This window comes from Globicephala melas, chromosome 12, assembly GCF_963455315.2.
Source record: "Globicephala melas chromosome 12, mGloMel1.2, whole genome shotgun sequence".
Lineage (NCBI taxonomy): Eukaryota > Metazoa > Chordata > Mammalia > Artiodactyla > Delphinidae > Globicephala > Globicephala melas.
Window position 1 is genome coordinate 76,248,882 of NC_083325.1, and position 17,858 is coordinate 76,266,739.

The following is a 17,858-nucleotide window of genomic DNA, read 5'->3' on the forward strand; positions in this document are numbered from 1 at the left end:
TGCCCCCGTATCTCTTTTTCTGTCTCTCCATCTGTGTCCTTTGTTAGTTATCTCTCTGTCTCTCTCCCCGCATCTATTTCTCAAAAGTTGCTCTCCTTTACTTTTTTTATGGATTATCTAAAAAATAAATATCTTCAGGATTTTTTCCAATGCCTAAAAGCATTACTAGTACAAATAGTAATCACAGCACAGACCTTTCCCACTGGAGGCCCACTAAGAGGCAGCCTGAGCCCAGTCAGCCTCTTGGTAGCAAGGCATGCCCACATCTCTGGGAGGGAGGTGAAGAAGATAGCTTTGATGCTCAGACTTCTATGGGAAGCTCTAGTCTCCCTAATAATCCTCCCTTAAGAGCTAACCCACGGGGAGTGGACGGGGCCCAGCCATAGACCGATATCTGAACTGTTGACTTCCCCTAACTCTCCTTTACTCTCCCAACTGGTGGGCTTCCAGATTGTCTGAGGTTAAGTGTGGAGGAGATCCCAATAGTTGTAAACACATTTGGTTTCTAAATCTTTCTGTCTTTATCATAACATCAAGAGTGTTAAATTTAACTGTTCAGAATTAGCTCCTCTAGTCTCTGATTCTAGTCTGACAAATAGTCCCTGTGGCAAATAGCTTTAACTGGGCAAGTGGATGGTGCAGGAGGGGATAGGAAGAAAAATATGTTGGTGAATATCCTGCATTAGGATAAATCAGCAGGTATAGCAGAGGCAACATAAAAAGAATTCAACTGGAAAATCAGCCCAAACTACATCAAATCTAATTCAAGCCCCCCCCCCCTTTTTTTTTTCTTAGCGTAACTTCTGAAAATTGCTGTAGGTCAGAGGGCAGAGTAGTGTAGAAAGATGTATTTTCCTAACCTGGAGCTGATCATTATCCAGGTTGGGAATAAATCTGAAGCCTTCAATAGCAAGAAAGGACAACACCAGCTCAAGCAGGCAGGCAGTATGTGCTAATAATGAATTAGGGCAACACAGAGAGGAGCAGCCATCAGGAGGCAGAGGGAGGAGATGGGAAATATGCTGCCACCAGTTTCCAGGTTTGCAGTAGGGACGGACAGAGCAGGAGTGACAACTCCTTCTGCACACGACGCCTTGGGGAGCTGTGAGTCAGTGAAGAGGAGATGCAAGTCTATTTTAAAATGTTGTCTCCATGTCACTCATGTTTCCATTGAACTGTTTGCTGTAAATGGAAAGGTCATTCTAGTTAATTTGCTTTCAGTTCCCCCCCCCAAAAAAATTTAAATGATAAAGAGATGGTTCCATTGGCTGAGGAGTTATGAACAATTTCACATCTAAGCATTTTGCATTAAGCTTAGAGAGACTGAAATAGTGCAGAGGCATGAGACACAGTCATTCATTTACTCAGTTTACTCACTAATTCATGTGGCGAATACTTTTTGAGCCTCTACATTGTTTGAGGCCTGTGCTAAGCAACAGAATGCAGAGAGATGAATACAAATCAGTATATGACATCAGGATGTTACCGTGAGGTAGAGGAGGTGCATGGTGACTGGCCATATGATACGGGTTGGGTGCCATGGCTGAGGCGTATCGTGGGAGAAGACCAGCTTTACCTGGGGAGGTTGCGGGTGGCTTCACAAAGGAGATGCTTCTTCAGGAATCAAGAGATCATCAAATGTATCCTTTGAAAGGAAGAGCATCCCAGAAAATGAAAACAGAGTTTGATAAGGACCAGAGCCAGAGAAAGCACAGCATGTTTAAGAAACAACCAGACTTAAGTGTAAGAGGACTTGGGCGGAGAAAATAAGAATGAGTCTGGAAGCAGGCAGGGGCCAGGTCACAAGCCTCCTTAGCTCGTGATGTAAAATTTGGACACTTTTTGTTTTTGGCCGCACCATGCGGCACGTGGGATCTTAGTGTCTCGACCAGGGATCGAACCCAGGCCCCCTGCAGTGGAAGCCAGAGTCTTAACCACTGGACTGCCAGGGAAGTCCCGGGACATTATTCTTTGAAGATGCAAGTCACTGAATGGTTTTAGCAGGGAAAGAGGGACCAAACTCATCACATTTTAGAAAGATCACTCCTGTATTATTGTCTTAAGTATGAGGAGGCCAGGGTGCAAGCTGGAAGCCTGGTACATACTCTAGGGAAACTAACATGGGGTCAGAACTAAACCAGTAAGAATGGGGCTGGGGGGAAGGGAAGCTTCAAGAGGTTGTGTGGGTGCAGAAGGGAGGAATTAGACTATGTACAAATGAAAGCGGGGAGAAGATGATGTCCAAGTTTTGGGGTTGGATGCAGAACAATAAGCGTACAGGAGAGAGAGGAGGTTTCCAGGGGATTAGAGAAGAGAAATTCAGCTTTAGATATGGCAAATTTGAGATGCCTGTGGGACATCCAAATGGAGACGTCTTTGTGCTGTGTGATGCGAAGCTCAGTGGAGAGGTCTGGGCTGATTTATTATTTGGGAATCGTTTCTCTGGTGTGAATCAACACTGTCCTGAACAGTAATATTTAAGGGGTGGGAAAGTAGAAGACTAGCCAGTGCAAGAGACTGAAAAGAATCAGCCAGAGGTATAGGAGAAGAACCTGGAGCCTGACTGCCAGGAGACAGGGAAGACAGAGTATCAAGGAGAAGAAGGGAATGGTTAACTTTGCCAAATTCCTTAGCAAAGAAATCACACTGGGCAGTTGGAGTCAAGTCTGACTGCAAGATGGCCGCCAGCCACAGGGTGTCAGATCGTGTTCCAACCCATGGGAGAGCTTCCCAACCATCAGTACACATAGTGCCCTGCACACAGTAGGCTGTTCATAAACGTTAAAGTCAGGGGTGTTTAACAGCAGAATTATTTGTCTGATGGGGGCTACACGGGAGCTCGTCGGGCAGAGGTGGGCCGCCTACCAGACAGGGATGTCATAAAGGGGAATGTGCAGTGGATGGGAGATCTGTGCAAAGAGGGACCGTCTAACATTTGGATGGCAAGTACTTGGGGTGAGCAGTTTTAGCTTTTGTTTTCCTTTAAATTTTAAAATGAAATTGGGCAAATGGATAGTGAGACCCCAGGCCACCTCTTACTCACCACGCTGTTTGAGGTAATTCCTGTAACCCTGTGTCACATTTCTTCATCTAAAACTAATCTATCCCATCTACTTCACAGAGAACAAATGTTGCGCTTGTTAAGCGTTTGGGAACATTCAGAGCAAGAGCTGGGTAATGGAACAGCTCAGGCCTGGGAGACCTCAGCCTGGCTTTGCTACCATTTTACTAGGTCAGCTTAAGCAAGCTAGTTTATTACAAAATGCAGGCGACAGACAAGAGGAGGTCTAAGGTCACAACCACCTTCAATTTCCTCCAGGCTGTGATGCTCAGCTCTTCAGCACAGTCACCGCTGTCCTCTGCCTGCTGCAGGGTGCATGCAGCGTGGAAAGAGCTTTTAAAATACACGCTGGCTCAGTTAGTCCTCAGTGTAGTGCAGCGGTGGGGCTCGGGGAGGGATTCCATTATTGCCTGTGGTTTTCAGAGGACACCGAGCTTCCAAAAGGCCGACTGTGACAGGTCTGAGGTCACAGAACTGACAGGGCAAGCTCTCTTGTCTCCAAAATCCGTGCTCTTCCTACCCGCCCATAGCACCGTGTGCTTACGCTGGGCAAGGTCATTATTAGGCAGAAACCCTCGACTGCTAAGGAAGGGGGTGGAACCCGCCCGAGTTAGAGGCTCAAGCTGTCTGTGGGGTACAAACGCGAGAAGGCCGTCTCCCCTTTTTGGGGGAGGTGCTCCACTTTGGCACGCACAAGGGGCGAGCCATCCCATCCTGGAGATTCACAGGCTGGTGAAGGGGACGAACTGAGATGGGGAGGCAGGCTGGGAAGCTCTGGGCACACGCGAGGCCGCCCCTTCTGCCAGCCAGCTGGTCACACGGCCATCCCGTTGCTTTCCAGTGCCGTAGGGCCCAGCATGCCTGTGCTGTGAGCTGCTTCTCTGCTCATGGCCTGGGTAAAATACCCCTCAGAGGGACTGGACTCTCCCTCCCATTCAATCCAAATATTTAGCTTCGAGCCTGCCTCAGCTGGGCTTTGGCAAGAAGTGTTTGGAGGAGGGGGCCGCTCTGAGGGGCCCTCCTTTGAAGCCCTGGGTGTCCTCCAGTGATGTAGGGCCTGAGCCAAGCGGGTTGAACTTTGAGGCCAGCAGCAGGTTTGGGACGCTCGGGGGCTGCTGACTTGAGCTGAGGGGGCCCAGGGCCCAGATGCCAGCGCGGACGCGGGCTCTCTCAGCTGGGAGTAGAGCCTTGTGCACCTTGTCGACCAGCCCGGGCAGCCCTGGAAATCACTGGACTGCACTGGAAGGTGCAGGGGGGACCTTGGCTGTCTCAAAAGAGAAAGGAACTCTGAGTATTGAGCCCTGCCGTGAATTTCTTTGGGTGCCTGCTTACTCTGATTGCCAGTGAACTACCTGGGAATATAGGCTTCTAGTCCCTGAAACTTTAGATTCCGGGTGCTGTTTCCATCAGGAAACATAGGACTTGTAATAACTTAAAGCTACGACAGGTCCCAGGTCACTTGGGGCCCACTGCACCACCAGACCGTCAGGCAAAGAAAGGAGTTGCTGCACCAGCAGCTGTAATTAACTCTGATCGTAAAGGAGGAAGGGCTGCTGTTTCCCAGCGAAGAAGCAGAGTGTGTGTGGCCTCAGGTCATCCACTCACCTCTTCTGCTCTGCCCAGCACTTACTAAACGTACAGGCTTAAAGGTGTGGTGACCCGGGACTCAGACCCTCAGAGGTGGGTTAACACACAAAGCAAGCCATCTAGTGAGATGCCGACCAAGAGAAGGGGAGATGGGTCTGGAAGCATGCAGGACCAGGAGATGATGAGTCTCATACTTTCAGGACCAACTGCAATGTCAGACCTGGGGTGAGTCCCACAAAACCTCTCTGGCGCGTCTCCCCAGGAGTTGTGATCAACCAGAATCTCGGAGAAGCTGTGCCTGGATGAACTGACCTTGTGAGAAGCCTGGGCGTCTCAGCAGGACGCAGTGTGCAGGTTACAGATGCTGTTAGTGCCCCCAGCAGCCTCTTTACTGGGCCTGTCCCGTTTCTCGCAGCTTCTCCCTTCTCTAGAGAATTATGTTCTGTTGACTGAGAACCGCATCATCAAGGATGTTATGCACCTCCCCCAGCCCCCCTCTCCCCTACCCCATCCCCTTTCCTCCACTTGTCCTACCTCAGTCAGTGACTCCCCGATGCAGAATTGTGAAAGCATCAAGCTCCACTGTTAAGGTAGGAATCACGCTCCAGAGCCCACTGTGGGCTCAGGCTGAAGACCACAGACTGGCTCAGCTCCTCTCTTGTCAGATCCCATTCACCTCATTCCTTTTCTCCTGAAAGGAATCTAATCCCCATTTCTGTCTCTGTTTCTAGGTACCAGCCTTAGGTCAACCCCATCCTTGCCAGGCTGAGCTTCCTGCCAGGCCCTTTATGTGCATTATCTCACACAGTCTTCAGTTAAACCTGTGAGATAATATTCCCTTTATCTTTATTATTAAGCTGAGGGAACCAAGGCTCAGAGTAGTGAAGTAACTTGGTTAAAGTTGCACAGTTCATATTCAAGTCTGAGTCTATCGCCAAAGCCCCTGCCTCTCACCCTTATTCTTTCCTGCAGGAGAAACAGAAATAGTAGAGTAAACTAGAAATAGAAATAGTAGTAGACCCTGTCACTGAGGGAATGGACTGGATAAGGAAATTGGATAAGGAGATTTAGAGAAGAAAAGGCTCTGGAGAAGCTCCAGAGAGGCAAGACTAAGGTCTGTAAACCCCTGGTATGCTCTCAGTTAAGAGAACATCTCAGCTAGGTAAACTTCTAATCCCTGAAAGTACCCACGCTGAGGCCGGAGCATAAACACCGAGACGGAGCACGGAAAGTTCCTACAGCTGGAGGCGAGTAGCACAAAATGATCCTTGAGTTTCTCTCCGACCCAATACCTTGATGATCGTGCAAGGCACTCTATGGCTATGCCTGTATTGCTTAATCCCACGTGGATCGGTCTGACAGCCTTGAGTCTGAGTAACCCCAGGACCACTTGTCCAAACCTAGGCCAGCGTTTACAAATGAAAGGCCCCAAGTGCTCTGTCTCAGTGGGAGATCACAGAAAACGGGGGGAGAGGAATGTGGCTTCCCTTCAGGTGCAGTGCCTGTAGGTGTTGAGTGTTCTTCCATCTAGACTTGGAGGGTGACCCCACAAGTCCTGCCTCATTCAGGGAGTGGCTCAGCAGAGTAAATGCTAGTAACCATGGTGTTGATGAGAATAACGTTCTTACTACCATGTGCCAGGTGTTGTTCCAAGCACCTTACGTGACAAACTCATTGAATTCTTCTCTCAGATATGTAGTTACTATTATTATATCCATTTTAACAGTGAAGAAACTGAGGCACAGATAGGTTAAGTGATGCATGGTCTTTCATGAATGTACCGTAGAGTTTTCCAGAGACTACATGATGTGTGATATTACAATAGATTGAATGCAGAAGCAGACATGAGAATCAGCCTTCTTCCGTTAAACCAAACATTAAATGAATTTATTTTTTCTAACTGCTTTTTATTTTTTATTAACTTTTAATTGTTTTTTTTCTGTTAGTTTTTTTTTCTAGTTTTTTTAAAAATTTGAATAAGAGTAGAGTTGCTTTACCATGCTGTGTTAGTTTCAGGTGTACAGCAAAGTGAATCAGTTATACATATACCTATATCCACTCTTTTTTAGATTATTTTCCCATATAGGCCATTACAGAGTATTGAGTAGAGTTCCCTGTGCTTGACAGTAGGTCCTTATTAGTTATCTATTTTATACTTAGTAGTGTGTATATGTCAGTCCCAATCTCCCAATTTATCCCTCTCCCCCTCTTAGCCCCTGGTAACCATAAGTTTGTTTTCTGCATCTGTGACTCTATTTCTGTTTTGTAGATAAGTTCATTTGTACCCATTTTTTTAGATTCCACATATATGCTTTTTAAAAAATTATACTTCCATAAAATTGTTATTTATATCAAAATGTAATGAGTTCATTCCTGTTATTTTAAAAGGAACTAATAAATATTTAAAAATTGTCCTTAGTTTAGGCTCTAATATGCTAAATACTGAAAGATATAATCTGTACATAAAGTTCTGCGTTTCTCTATAGTTCTAAGAGTGTAAAGGGGTTCTGACACCAAAAAGTTTGAGAACCTTTAATTGATTCCATTCTTTAATCCAGAATACCTCCCACGCTTTCATCTTGGCAAAATGAAATTTGATGAATAAAATCTGTGGCATGTTCACTGCTGCTCCGTCAAATGTAACTACAGTTTTGTCCTGTTTATTAATTATCTCACTGGTCACTGGTCCTTCACAAATAATATTTCCTTTTGCCTCTGGAGATGCCCTCCTCCCTAAATGACTACTTATTATTTATGACTAAATACTTACTAAATACTTATTATTTATGACTAAATACTTACTAAATGACTAAATACCCTAAATACTTTTTGAAGGTATCAAGGGAAGTTGGCACGTACATGTTAAGGATGCTACCTGCTGTACTGGAATCAGACATTGGGGGAAAATAGGAGTGAGAGGAGGAGAGGTTGGACAGTGAGCTCAGTGGGCTACATACGGACAAGAAGGGTCTCTCCCCTGTCGGCCCAGGGGTGACCTTGGCTACTCTAAGGGCAGGAAGCAGAGGAAGCTGGACATTCTTCTCCGGAATAGCCCTGCTCCCCTCATCTGTCTCAGAATTAGTTGTGGGGGAAAAATGCTGTCACTACACCACACCATCTCCTCGTTTAAAGTAACCAAGATTTAGGTGAACCTCAACGCAAGATCACGGTTGAGAGAAAACAGGGAATCATTTGGGGAAACAAAAACCCTTTAAGAAAAGTGATTTGACCCACTGATTAATAGAAGGGGTGTTTTTAAAAATTTCTTCTGTAGCTGAACATTTTCTCAAATCTTTCTGTTGAGATGAATACCTTGAATAGATTGGTGATCTTGGGGAAGAGTGTCCACCTCAATGGCTGCATACTTAGAAGGAGAATTAAATGATTAAATTTGGAATCCTGTGGTTAGTGTTTTCCAGGGATATATTTACCACCGTATCTGCAAAGGCTAGAGCAATTCCTGGCACATGTAGGTACTCAGAAAATACTTGTAGAGTGGAAAGCAGTTAAGAAGGGAAGGAAGGAGGGAAGGAAGAAAGGGAAGAAGGAAGGAAGGGAGGAAGGAAGCATTTCTTCATCCTGACTGATCGTTTTTAGAAGTTATACTTGTGATGCTATTCCATGAACAAGCATTTGGCCTAACTGGAGAGGAGAAAAATCTATTTTTCCCACTAAGCTTATAAAACCCAAAGCATTTACCGTACGAGTTGTGTTTATGGAATGGTAAAGTGTTTCTAAGGAAAAATGATCCCATGTGCAAAAGCAAGCACGCATTTGTTGACTAAGGGGAATAAGACCTACTATGGCATGTTCAGAAAAAGGGGGTTCTCTGCCTCTCTGAGCCTGGGGGGGGATGCTTCCTTCTGCCACTCTTGCATCACAACTGAGGCACTTAGTATTTTGGCTCCGCCTCGTCTAAAACAGTTTCCTCCTGCCTGCTCCTTAAAAACAGGAGTTGCAAGGAAATGTGTGGATTCAGAAAAAAAACAACAAAACCCCCCATAGCCACCTTTAAATGCTTTTCTCCAAGGCTTGTCAAAATATCCTTGGAATTTGTTGTGAAAATTTGACCACCTCCTAGTTAGCATGAAGTTAAAATTAACTCTAACATGTGTTTAGGGATCTCAATTTGCAAAATATTAATAGAGTTCATGGGCAGTTAACTGCAATAAAGGGAGGAAATGAAGTTTATAGTGCAAGGCCCCTGGGGATTACAGCCTTCCCTACCCCTGAGCACATTCATATCCCAGAACTTGACGGGAGGTGGAGGAGGAGGCCGTAAAGGGAACATAGGGGGAAACCTCAAGCCTAATGTAATGGATCTCCTTCTCTTCCCTCCTGGGAGGGGGGCAGTACCTAGAGGTGGCCTCACCCAGGCCTGGCTTCTTCCTGCTTATTCAAGAACCTCATGATTCAGCCAGAGCTGCAAAAGCAGGGACCTTCACAAAACTCATAGCTACTGGAACATCAGGAGAGAGCTCTGACCCATCCCTCATACATTCTCTGAAAACGTGAAATATAAATTATAAACGTGCTGAGTCTGGCTCTCCAGTTGAATTGCTGAGGCAGGAGAAAGTCATGGAAGACGTCCTGGGTTGAGAGTCAGGGGACAGGAATTTTTCTTTGCCCTGCTGTTGATTCTCCTGTGACCTGGAGAAAGTCACTTCTCCCTTCTGGACCTCTGCCTGCTCACCTGAACAGGGAAATGGTGGGGCTAGTTGCTCTGCAGGGGCTCTTCCTACGCTTTAATCTATTGTTCGTGAATCTGACCTTTTTCCATGGGCTTTCTAGGAAAACCTACTAAATAATGATGACTTAATACATAATTCAGGTATTAGAGCCAGCAAAAGTCAATGTAAACTAAAGTAAGGCTGATAGGGAGGAAGGTGGGCTTTAGTTCAAAGCCCCAAGAGGAGTAGAATGACTACAGAGGAAAGAGGGCATTTCAGGCAGAGAAGGCTCTGGGTAAAGGCCTGGAGTGTGGAGGAACGGCCACCGAGTTGAGTCAGTGGGGAGAGTGAAGTAGTTGGAGCAGACTGAAACACAAGAAGAGAACCACCGTGGCTTTTCCAGGACTTCGTGTGGGAAGGGAGGCGTCTTCTGAGGCTGTCTCTGGGGGCAACTGCAGGGACATGCTTCCCTGTAGTGTGTGGAAGCCTTTGTGGACTTGGAAGGTCAAAATCCATGGCCGGTCTAGACCCTTTCTGACGAGGGGCCCATCAGTCTTGCCTGCCCATGAGTGCATTAGAGCTGAGATTTGACCCTCTCACTCCATTGGCCCATGTCCTTACGTTAGTTCTTTTCATTCTAGCTTCTTCACAGGCCCGTGTGATGCTCACCTTCTGCTTGCAGAATGGGGTCATTCTCCTTTCGGGGGAGCCTCCGATGAAAGGATCTGGGATTGCTGACTTTCCAGGGCACTGGTGTAGGAAGTCTTTCACCTTCTAGTTGGCTCCCCTCTTCAGATCATTAGGGCTCAATCCTCTGAACCTCTAGGGGGCCTAAGAGTACCCAGGACCCAAAGCAGTCCTGCTCATGACAAAGGTTATCAGGAGCCTTGAACCACTTCTGTCTTCCGGCCAGTGGAGCTTAGAATATCACACATCCTCGTTGAGATGCATTGACTGGGTTTGATGGCCAGACACTCTCATTAGCTTCTAATCACTTAGGCCACAAAGAGGGCTGACGCTTGGTGCTCCCCAGGTGACCCTGCTGATATCTCTACTCCCCCCGGTCTTGTTCAGAGGACAGAGATCTACCCTTACATATTTCATAGTCATGAACCCCTACTTTGTTCAGTGTCCAGGGCACCCCCAGGATCACAGCTCTGTGAAGAATTCAGCCCATTTATCTGGGTGTATCCTGTGTTACATATACAGAGCCTGGATTCTTTGCCTGACTGATAGATGCTGTAGCAGAGATCACCTTCTGAATGACGACCAGGGCTCTCGGACAGCCTCTCACACCTATTTTCTTAGGTCCGCTCCTCCCCCCGCAGAATTCATCACACATTCTTTCTGCTTGAACTTGATTTCTGGCCCTTGATTTGCAAAGGGTTATAGCAATAGTGGCCACACAGAAACACCAGAAACTGTTTGTTATTATTAAGACCTCATTTTACTCTCATTAAAGATCTTCTTGAGAAAGAATCTTCTGATGCTAACTCATATTCTTTATGGGAAATATTTGCTAACTAACCTGATAAAACTTTTTAGGCTTATAATCAGTTGCCGTGGGTCTTCAAAACACTGAGAAATGAAAGGAAATATGTAAGGTTTGTTTGTCCCTTTAGATGCTTGTTTTAATTAAAGTCAGTATTTGCACAAATGTAGTCTTCTGAATTGTGCACACTTTGTGCCTTAGTTTATCTACATGCAGTCCCTGGCCAGAGGTAATTTGTTTTCTAAAGAGAATGTCCACGTGTCTGAAGCATCAGAGCTACAGGCTATGCCCTTCCTGCCCCCCCCCAAACCCCCCACACCCTTCAGACTTTGTCCTTCTCAGTCCAAGGCAAGGGAACTGTCAGCTGGCTCAGACCCACCATGCATGGAACCTGGAATCTATCCTTGCCTACAAGTCCCGGGCCCCAAGGGAACTGCAGTAGATCTTAAGTATCTAGGAGTCTATTGAATGGTAGGCCTTTCAACCCCCAGAACTGTGCCAGTCACAGACAGAGGCCAGCTGCCATGCCTTGCCAAGCAAAGTGGATCCTCTTGATATCACTGAACTAGTCAGTACTGAGTTAATGGAACCCCTTTGAAACCTATGAACCGGACTCCGGACCACATCCATTGAGGGCCTCCACATTATATCTTCACTCAAGACACACCCTGCTTTTGTTCCTCCAGTGGGCCCATGCAACAGTGTCCTAGAATGCTTTCAATGGCTGAAAACAGCTGATTGAGACAGTTTTGGGTTTCTTGTTGAGTTTGTTATGATCAAGGTGAGGTTCTCAGCCTTCCCATTCATTCACAGTCCAATGAGAGAGGCTGTCCATGAGAGCTGCTGCATCTGGGGGAAATCACCTACAACCCTAAATAATTCAGGCTTGAGCTCCTTCATACAAGTGAGAAGGTGGGCAAAATGCTTTCTGCTTCTAATCCCTGAGTCCTTCACACTTTCTGCTCTTCTAGAAGATTCCCATAAGCAGCCCAAATTCCGCTGAAGGGTTCCACATGCACCGAGGTCCTGAAGGCTTTGGGGAAAGCCAGCTTTGGAGCTGTAGGGGTTGTTCATACGCTGAGCAGAGGCACTGTTCTAAGTAGCATTTTCAGAGTAAGGAGGGACTCTGATTCTTCTCATTTGGGACCAGAAGAATTGCTGGTTTAACTCAGAGGATCACGATAATAGAGCCTTTCGAATGACCGGGTAAGGAGTAAATCACATTGGTTTTGCAGTAGGCAGCTTGGGGCTCTAATTCCTGCTCAGCCACCTACCAACTCTGAGGCCATGAGCCCTTTTCTTTATTTCTCTTACCCCTGGTAGCTTCATCAATTAAATGGGAATAACAGATGTACCTCAAGGAGTTACCGAGAGAATTATGGCCATGGTTATAACATACCTAAACCGAGTCTGGTACACAGGAAGTGCTCAATACATAGAAGCTATTCACTACCATAAAGGAGAGTTAAGGCAGGTTGCCGGATTTACTTTATTGTTCTCTCTGGATCTGAGAGATTCCAAGGGAGCTGATGTAACCAGGGAGATGGCCTAGTTAGCTCTAGGAAAAGCTACAACAAAAACTTACTTTTCTCATAAACTTCAGCAGAGCTACGAGGAATAACTCTCCCAAAGTTTGAACAAGAGCAAAAGGCAGAATTCAGGTTCTAGTTGTCTTGCAGACAAGTAAATCTCCTTCCCACCCATCCCCACCACATATGTGCACAAAGGTGCACAGTGCTTGCGAATGCACACGTGTGAGGACACGTGCACACACTCACACATTCACATGCAAATCATCTCCCACTCTAAGCCCCCTCCTGTGACCCCTGCGCCCCTGTTCTTAAGCTCCTGGACTGTGCTGAAGGAGAAGAAACTGATGTTTCAAGCTTGTTGAAGTCTAGCTCAACAAAATGGTTCAGATTACCCCCTGCGCTACTTTGCAAGGCATTTTAGGCATTTTTTCATGGCGTTGGGAAATCATGTTTCACCAGTAATAAACAGAGTTGAAGCCCAAAAGACTAGAGCTTAATTTCAAACTCAGAACTGAGGAGGTCAGAGTGGGTCCTATCATGGAAAATCATCAACTCCCCTTCCTCAGCAGAGCAAGACATATTCTGGAAGAAGGAGAGAAGGCTAAAAATCAAGCACAGCAGTTTCTAATATTTTTCCTCCTGACTTTTCTTAATTAGTGTTGACTAGCTTAACGAAGCAATTAAGGGGCTTATTTGCTTTTTAAATCACATGTGAAATTTAAGAAACCTTGAAATAGAAGAAATATTTGTCCCCAAGATCTTATCCCACAAGGGATATCAGTTTGAATATTCTCCAACGACTAGAAAGTGAGGATAACTGGCCCTGCTCTCCAAATGAGGCCCCAGCAAAACAGACATCGCAGTAGCCAGCTCTGCAAGAAGAAGTCCCCATAGGTGAAGGGCTGCTTCTTGAGTGTATTTCCAAGACTTACATTGAAAACAATGATAATTATTAACTTGAACAATAATATGAATAATGATGTCCTTCATTTATTGATTACTTATGTGCTGGTAGTTGTGTTGTTCACTGTTCATATATTATTTCGATTTAAGTCTGCACGTTTCCCGCCCCCTTCTTTCTAATAGAGTAAGGAAATAGGGACTCAGGGAGGTTAACTGGCATGCCCAGATTCGCACACCTCCTATGAACTGGATTTAAGCTTTTTTTAGTCTGAGACACATGGTCTTTCCCTGGTATTTTACTACCTCTCCTTGTGGCGGTTCTTAACCATGAGAACTGTGGCCCAAGTACACTAGGGATGATTAAATAATTACATGCGTGTATGTATGTTTACATTTATGCTTATGTAATAGCATAAACAGAATATTATTAAAATTTGATTTTTAAATGTTAATAATCATATCAAATTATCTATATTACAACATAATACACATTATACTATGTATAATATACTAATATAATTATTGTATCATTCTTATATTATTTAATGAAATGATAAAATGACATAAATATATACAATTAATATAAACATAATTAATATGTATAAATATATATAAAACATGATACAGGGCATATAAATGATACACTCATATAATATGAACCATAATATAATAATAATGTAATCTATAAAACATAATACACAATATGTGTGATATATGTAATGTTTATATAAATTTATATATCATGTAATGATATATAAATGTAATGATATATAAATGTAATGATATATATCATGTAATGATATAGGGCATATACATGATACAGACTCATATAATAATACATAATATATAATGTATTATATATTATAATATATAATATAAAATATAATAATATATAAGTGTGGCAATTATATCTTTTTTTTTGGCTGCGTTGGGTCCTTGTCTCTCTGCGCGGGCTTTCTCTAGTTGCAGCGCGCGGGGGCTGCTCTTCGTTGCGGTGTGAGGGCTTCTCATTGCAGTGGCTTCTCTTGTTGCGGAGCATGGGCCCTAGAGTGCAGGCTCAGTAGTTGTCGCACACAGGTTTAGTTTCCCTGCGGCATGTGGGATCTTCCCGGACCAGGGCTCGAACCCGTGTCCCCTGTATTGGCAGGCAGATACTTAACTGCTGCGCCACCCGGGAAGTCCGGCAATTATATCTTAAATAAGTATATATGATTGTTTATAAAATTATCATATAACTTGATAGAGGGTTAATAATTATTTTAATAAGTAGACACGTAGGGTAGTATTCTGTATCACTATCTAATGATAAATGAATTAGATTAGTAAATAACAAGATGAATAAATCATTAATCAATTGGCATAGCCGTAGTCTAATGTAGTGCCTCTAGCTATGGCAAGTTAATATTTATTGCCTATCATGTTCCAGAACCGGTGCTAGGCTCTTACATCACCTCTGCTAAACCTCACAGCAAACCAGCAAGGTAGGCACCATTAGTGGAAAATAAGTTGAGGCTTAGATGAGTTAAATGTTTTTTGTTGTTTTACCTTCAGAGACACAGAGCTAGTAAAAGAGCTAGATATAACCCTGATTTTGTCTGATCCCATATCCTATGGCCTTTGCACTCTACCAGGTTAGATGAGTAGGTGGAGAAGAGAAAGTGAAAGAACAAAGGAAGGAAAAGGAAACTGTATCTTGATGCTTGCCTTATAGAGGAGGACAGTATGGCATATACCAAGTTTCACTGATACAATAGGAAGGCCGAAGAAGCTGACCGTGGCACCAATCCAGCCATTCCCTCAGCCACTTGCTTATTCAACACGCTGCTCCCCAGGGTAATGGGGAGGAGGGAAGGACATGGGGTGGCAGCTCCTGGCCCGTGTCTTGATGCTGGCCGGCGCAGGCTAGTTGCCAGGCCCCTCCCAGTGTGACACCCTTGTGACCAGAGTCTGCACACTCGATGGCACGCCCTTGGACTTGGTCTATTTTTCCCACTTCTGGGATTGCAGCCTACATACTTGGCATTGGAAAGATTGGCAGCTTCAAGTCAGATTGGGAGGACGTCCCAGATGGGCACTGAATCAACAGTGCCAACAAGAGGGAAAAAAACATGTGAGCCCAGGGAGATTTCTTAACTATTTACCGAATAGGGGGAATTGTTTATTTCCCCATATCTCCCAAAGAGTCCATTTATGAGCTCCATTTTATGACTTCAAACAGGCAAGTTGGCAGAGATATGGCAGTGAAGATAAGATGATGACTAATTAATGGTCTTGCAACAGGTTTCAACACCCAGATCTACAACTACTTATATTTTTTTGCTTAACCACTAACATTTATTTTCAAATACAAACATGCTTTTAAGTATTTTTGTTAATACAGCTAATAGTTTTATCTTGTTCCTGGCACTATTTCCTCTTCTTGATAGGGTTATAAATAGGGTATTCCACTTGGCAAGGATCTTGCCCATGGCATTGAAGAGATGGTTCTATACTTACTGTAGCAAAAAAGAGCACATAGTTGGCATACTTTCCTCCAAACTCTCCTAACATTTACACTGCCATCTACATACTTTTCAGTTGACTTCACTCTGAAAATTGCCTGTTCCTCTGATACATACCAGAGACTTGGCTACTTGGACATTTGGAAAGAAAGAAAAAAAGAAGAGCAGAACATGAACGAGCATTCTTCCCATTTCTGCTCCCAGGCATTTAATACTTGCAATAGTACAGTCATTTGTAAGAATGATTTAAAGTGGCTTCTTTACAGTTTTCAGTTTTAAGATCTCAGGATTCTGTGACTGGAGGAACAATTTCAGCATTGACTAACATTGCTATTGATAACTTCACTGTTTTCCTTAGGTTTATATAGTCAGTTGCCTGAATTCAGGTAATACATAGAAAAAGATACAATTCCACATCATGGCTTTTATTTATTTTTTTTGGTGAGGAAACTCAAACAATAAAATCATAACTGAGGATTCAGAACTAAAACCCCTTCAAAGTCCTGCTGCCATTATTTCAAAGAAATGTTATACAATTTGGATGAGATTAAGATGTTAGAAAACAGTATCTCTAGAAATTTGAAGATTTTCACTGTTGTGAGCAAAGAAGACATAGGAGTACAGATCTCTAGAGTTCCATCTCCAAGATACGCCAGTGGCTGTTGAGCTTATCTTCACTTTCCCTTCAGGTCTAAAAAACGGGGAGAGGGGATGATTTTGGCAAGAGCCGCGGAGGTTATTGATGAATTGCAAAAAATATCTCCAAAGTAAGACCTTTGGGGAGTTAGAACACAGATAGCTTTTGCTTGGAGAAATGGATAAACCCACTCCATCTGCATTAGGTGTGGTTAGCCAAGGTACAATTTGAATAAATGTTAAGGAAAAACTAACTGACGTCCCAATCCTTCTTTCCTAAATCCTGCATATTTTTCTCACATCCTTAGGTAAAAGAAGAGAGGCCAGGTCATCTGGTAAACGTTGGCCTGTAACACAGTTCATGGAAGGCTGCTTGGTGCCCATTCATCCCCAAGACATCCACACGTGAGAATTCACCAGTACAAAGATGTTTAAGACTTATCTGAGAAGGAATCCAGATGATGAGTCCATCTGCAGGTAAAAAAAAATAATTAGCAGCTCAGCTCGTGGGAGTGGGGATAAGGTGTCGCACTGCTGTTACTGCCGGGGCTTTATTCTTTTCTGCAAAGTATTGCAGGAAAACCATTTACTGAGTTCAGTACCAGTGTTTACTGGTGGTTTTGATACCGTGATCTTAAATCTTGGGAGATCAATTCCTTACAGTCTGGGGGAACCCAGTTTTCTGTTTTGGTTTTAATAATCCTTTCAGCCTTAGAATGAGGAGGGGGCACTAGCTAGTTTACAGAACACCTTATCCATAATTTAAGAATCTGATAAAGCTGAAACAAGAATATTATTTCTTCTGGGTTTAAAAGAATACAGATAATGTGTCTGATAAACCACATTGGAGTTTTTAAATTCCAAGTACTTTAGAGAGAGAGAAAGATTTGGGTGAAACTAACACACACACACACAAGCCAATACATTTTTTTAAGACTTACCTGGTTATATATGTTGTGTTTAAATGACTGAAAATTAACTATCTCCACTCATTAGTTCCGTCCGGTTTAGATAATGGACATTTTAATTTAACTGTAACATACAAATGCACAACTGTGGTTGAATTTGTCAGAATAGTCATATGCACAACATATTTTGTGGAAGACATGGGGCTGGCTACTAGATATTGAGAGATGAAAGAATGGACATCATTCTGACATTGGAGGAGTTCATAAATTTGGTGAAGAACAAACTTTTCGTACACAAATGAGTGCAAGCACTTGCATTTTGAATCCCGTGGTTCACAGACTCAGCGATTATAACCGGATGTCTCCTTTTATCCCAACTTGCCATTCTTCCAGCCCTTATTTTTCTTATCCCAGCCTCTCCCAAGTCTCTCAGTTCATTCCTCTCCTCAGTCAGCAAGTATCTGTTTCCCCCCGGGTAACCGTAGAATTCTGTGATTGCCTCAGTCTATCAATCATCCAAGGCCCCTGGAATCGCTCTGTCTAAAATGGTGGGCTCTAGTCACATGTG

At 44.0% G+C, this 17,858-nt stretch overlaps 1 long non-coding RNA gene across 1 annotated transcript in view; it reads left to right on the forward strand.

Annotated features, from left to right (window-relative positions):
- LOC115854298 (uncharacterized) overlaps nucleotides 1-16,865 on the forward strand; it is a 332,796-nt gene extending 315,931 nt beyond the window's left edge. The window contains exon 3 of the long non-coding RNA XR_009566172.1: nucleotides 16,691-16,865. This is a non-coding gene — a long non-coding RNA (uncharacterized lncRNA). The remainder of the gene's footprint in view (nucleotides 1-16,690) is intronic.
- The last annotated feature ends 993 nt before the right edge of the window (nucleotides 16,866-17,858 follow it).